Genomic DNA, 5,570 nt, shown 5'->3' with positions numbered 1-5,570 from the left:
GTGGGAAAAGCTGCGCCTCCGGTGGTTGTGGAGGATGCAGCTCATGCGGTTCAGGTAGCTCTGCCCACAGCTCCGCATATGCCAGTGCTTCAGCATCAGCTAGTGCCCATGCGGGTAGTTATGGAAAATAAAACTCACATTATTGTTTCGAGAAAAATTTAAGAATGTAACGATGCGTTTTAATTGTTAATGAACCTAAAAACTGTGATTATTATTGTACTACTTTTAGTTAATAATTTAGTTAATATATTATTTCGGATTTTTATTTCGTTGTTTTTATTCAAACCTGAAATAATTCTAATACTATTGCTTATTCATTAATTTGCTTATTTATGAATACATTAAATAAAATACAATTAAGACACATGACAAAAAACAACACCCATGATATAATATTTCTTTTTGCTATGTAAAATTAATAGGCTGATGAATCCCTACATATTTATTCTACAACATAAACAAACACAATTACAAGATATTAAACCTGATAATAAATTCCATTAGGTTTTTAACGCTTACAATCTTCAATGTACAATAACGATAATTAAAATATAATTATACGTTTAGCTTGTTATTGAAATAAACAATTGCGTTTCTTGGATTTTCTGCGTGCTAATACAAGATTATAATCAATGCTCACGCCTTCATGTAAAATGTAGATATAATCTCAGAATAAGAATGTATCAGTATATGTAATATATACCAGTGATTAAGATCAGAAATGTTCGCTGAAAATTAATAATTAAAACCGTGTGATTATAGCCATTATAAAATACATAATTTCGCAAATGCCGATTCCTCATTCGCCCAAAATTCTTTGGTTTTATACAATGTAGTGATTTAGTAAGCCTTACATAAAATAATAATAATAATAATATACATTTATTAAGCACACCACACTAAAAAGAGAAAGCAGCAAAAATAAAAACAATAAAAATGAATAAAACAAGAATAAAATGAAAAACAAAATTATAACTAAATACTGAAAATACACATGTTAAACATGTTAGCCAAATTGTAATCGTAATCATGAGATTTTATAATATTAAAGTCTTACCAACAGGTAACAAAGATACTCAAATCATATTAATATACATACAATAACATCTACGCTACTGCATTATAGTTTTATATGTTCTAATAACCAACGAGTGGCATCCAGTCAACGTCCAGTATTTACTGAAACAAGATAAACTCATCTTATAAGCTCAAATGTTTAATAACCTTATTTCCTTTCCTACACCTGGAGTAAGAATTTAAAGATACATACCACCTGGAAGTAGGAAACACTACTAGCGAAGTACTGAAGCCGTATGAGGTTGTCAACATACTTACCCAATTCAGAGAGACGTTACAAACGTTACGACGTAATTTTTCTAATTTCCAACAGTTCTTAATCTTATTCAGTGACAAATGCTTCAAAGAATAACTAATTTAAATATTAGTGGTGTAATTGACACGAATTTCTTTTATTATTTTATTGATTAATTGTATTCGGTAAAAGACATGGGGGCCTACCTATTTCATAATTATATTACAATTTTAATTGAAAGTCTTAACTATGTAGCAATATACACTTACATGTAAACCAAAAAAGAAAACATGAAAAAAAGTTCATAGAGCAGAGTTTTCTTGTGCTTTATGTAAAATTGTTGACGTGGTTTAACTAGATTTGCTTAGTCGATGACTCTTTATTTAATTTATGTGGAATAAAAATTGAAGATTTCTTCTTTCTTTCTTTTTCTTTGTTTCAAGAGTAATTTAATGGATAGAATAGAAAAGAAATACATAAAATAGAAAGCGCCTTGACGGATTAGCGCAGGTAATTGTGACGGAGAGAAAAATTGCTAAATATTTTGCGTCTAACTAAAGTTGATTTATAAATGTACTCAGTATATGCCCTGTTAATTTTTATAAGGGTTTATTTCTATTCTACATCACCGTCCAAAGCTTCGTACGCGATGTCAAAGTGAACACATGGGAATAAGATTTTCTCCCCAAAAAGGTCATATCATAAAAAGTAAATAGTTGCGTCCCATCGTTGCGACGTGAAAGAAAGACAAACAATATACTTTCGCATTTTCAATATTAGTTAATATCATATCATTTCATTTCACAAAATATAAGAAAGTCACATTTCACACCAGATAAAAGAAGTATTTTTTTATAAATATTAAAAAGACAATATTTTAAAATTTGCTATTGAAGAGTATGAAGGTTTATTAAGAAAAATTATGCCTTGTCAAAAATATAGCTAAAATTCAGAAAATAAATATTGCTCGACACTTTATTTGATATAGGTACGTAAATGGACGATGAAATTTAATTATTAAATATATAATACTCGCGTAAATCAAACACAAGAAAATATTATTTTAAAAATCATTCATCTGCAAAACATCAAAATATTGAAAGCTCAAAAACGCTAATTCTTATCACTAAAACTTCTCAGAATTAGAGCATGATTTACATTAAGTTTCGATTGTTTCCAAAAAAATAAATTTAAGTAGTAGATACAAGGTTCACCCAAATTATTATTTCTCCATACATTCACCAAATAAAATATACGGAGTAAAATAATAGGAGGCCGCCAATTGTATACAAAATCCATTGTTACAATTATTATCATATTTTTTGTATTGTTTGTGTATACAATGAAGAATATATAAATAAATATAAATAATAAGGTTATATACAGGCTTAGATACTAATTTATAGTTTCAATATTTTTTTACCTTGTGAAAGGATCTATTGTAACGTTAAAGCGTTAAAAATAAATTCATTTAAATTTTGAACAACAGAGACCTTCAGAGTTGTTTGAATATAAATATAAAAACAAGGAAAAGTCGCTTGATTCATGCAAATAAAAAATTGTTAATTTCCATTGAATTAAATTAATTTGTGAATTGATTGCTCGATTTTTTGTTTTCTTTTGAGAATAATGTAATCATAAGATAATCATATTAATCCTACTAATGTTATAATATTTGATATATAAATGAAAAAGTTTGTAAGGATGTGTGTATGTTTATTACTCTTTCACGCAATAACTACTGGACCCATTGCAATGAAATTTGGTACGTAGATAGCTGGACAACTGGAATAACGAATTGGCAACTCTTTATTCCAATATTCCTACGGGTTACGGACTTACGCGGGTGAAACCGCAGGGCGCAGCTAGTAATTTATAATGCGAATTTAATGCGACAGTGTGTTTATTTGTTTGTTTTTCACGCCACAGCGGAGCGATGTTATGGTGTGATATCTATAAGTTTGTCTACTTACTCGTTTTAGATTTTGACCCACTTCAAAGGGCATATTAAAACGGCATATTAATATATGCATATTAAAACTTTGTAGACTTTCATGAGTAAGTATTTTATTATCTACGCTGATTAGGCAATAATTATAAAATATATATAAAATAACGTGTATTCTTTACAAGAACCGATAAGACAATTTAGCTGACTCCATTTTAAAAAAATGTTATTATATTATTTTAATGAATTAAAGACGAGTACAATAAAATGTTCTAAATTGATCATTTTATTAATCTGTTTTATTCAAATCGAATTTAATATAATAACAATAAAATGTACTTTTATCTATTATACTTTTGAAACAATTTAGCTTGTTAATATTTCAATTAATATGTAAGAATTAACTTTTACGTTTACGCATACAAATTAAATAGTAGATGTATCTGTAGTATAAAACCTCTGTTAAACATAACATAAATAGGTATAAATGAAACTGCAAAAACTGGGTGCTTCCCGGTATGGTGTTTATATATATTCGTAAGGCCGTGAAATGCTTATAGTTCTAGTATAGGGTTGTCAATTATTGATAAACAATATTTTCTGTTAAAGCAGGCAACCGATCTGATGGTCTGTCTGATGGTAAACGATCACTACCACCCATGAACTGTTCTGAAAATGCGTTTCCCGTTTTTAAGAAATAAGGGATTAATAATTGACGATAAAAATAAAGGAAAAGACGGGGAAATGTGGGAATGAGACTGTAAGCCTAACATATAAACATATATAACAAATATGACTGTATGTTTGTAACTTTTTCACGTCTGAACGGATGATAGAATATGAATTAATTTTGAAAGCAATCATAGTTTCGATATTGATAGAAAATATTAAACTAGACAATTTAGAGTATTAATTATGTTTTTGCGTAGCATAAAAACATAGTATGACTTAGTGATATACAACAGCGTATATTTATTTATTTCTTTAACTTTTCAACAAGATTGTACATGGAAGGAATCTTAAAAATAATAATAATAATGATTATTATAATAAAGTGTACAATTTGTTTGGCGGCCTTATCATATAGAAGTGATCTCTTCCAGGCAACCACGGTAAAAGGTAACGAGTATACTGTTAAACTATTAGCGGGACGAGAAACCGATACTTTTAAAAGCTTAATCATATTTACATACAACATATACATATATTTACACAAATATATGTATATGTTGTAAATATATAGTTAGTATAGTACTTTTAAATCAGATTTAACGATACATATAGAACAAAATGTTATGAGGAAATATAATAATTGCCTAGGAATACAATGCTGATGCTTTGTCAATAACAATATCCAAGCTTCGTACAAGCAATTACATTCAAGGTAAAATCTTTAAAATACATGTTTACGAGTCGAATCGATATAATATTGATTAGAATACTTTTAAAAACTAAAAGATTTAATTTTTAGTTTTATAGCATTGAAATGCTTTATAAATGAGAAATTTTGAAAGAATAGAAAAAATTTGATCACGAGGCAGGATTCGAACCTTTTAGGTTAGGCAAGATACGCAGGTTCGAATCCTGCCTCGTGATCAAATTTTTTCTATGCTTTCAAAATTTCTCAACTAAAAGATTGTTAACATTATTCGTTTATTATGTCGAATTATTTTGATTTTTGATGGTTTTCTTTGTGTATTTACTAGAACATATGATTTTAATAAATTTAAATAAAAAGGAAATAATATGAATTTGGTAGCCCTGTAACAGATCACGAAGTCGTAGAAACAAGATACTTATCAATTCGTAGAATGCACAAACAAAAACTCTGTCGATGAACGCACTCTACGAACCAATAAAAAGGCGTCCAAAAAACTTGAACGCAAAGAGGATCGATAACTTTGTAATTATAGACTATTGTAAATTCATTTGAAACGAGCGCTCTTATAGGTGTAGTTTTATTATAGTATGTCGATCGAATTCGAAACTTTTATGTACATTTACTTATTACTAGCTGCGCCTCGCGATTTTACCCGCGAAGCTCTGTATCCCGTAGGAATGGCGGGATAAAAAGTTGCCTGTGTGTTATTTCAGTTGTGCAGCTATCTACGAAACAAATTTCATTGTTCAGCAGTTTTTGCGTGAAAGAGTAACAAACATACTCAAACACATACATCTATCCTCACAAACTTTCGCATTAATAATAGAATTAGATGTATAAAATTTAAATTACAATTGTAGTTATTTTAATGTAGGGACAACTAAATATTTGTCGTGTATATAACATTAAAAAAATATCTAACGTTATTC

Source organism: Zerene cesonia, chromosome 10, assembly GCF_012273895.1.
Source record: "Zerene cesonia ecotype Mississippi chromosome 10, Zerene_cesonia_1.1, whole genome shotgun sequence".
Classification (NCBI taxonomy): Eukaryota; Metazoa; Arthropoda; class Insecta; order Lepidoptera; family Pieridae; genus Zerene; species Zerene cesonia.
The sequence above is the reverse complement of the archived record's forward strand: the minus strand, read 5'-3'. Positions refer to the sequence as shown.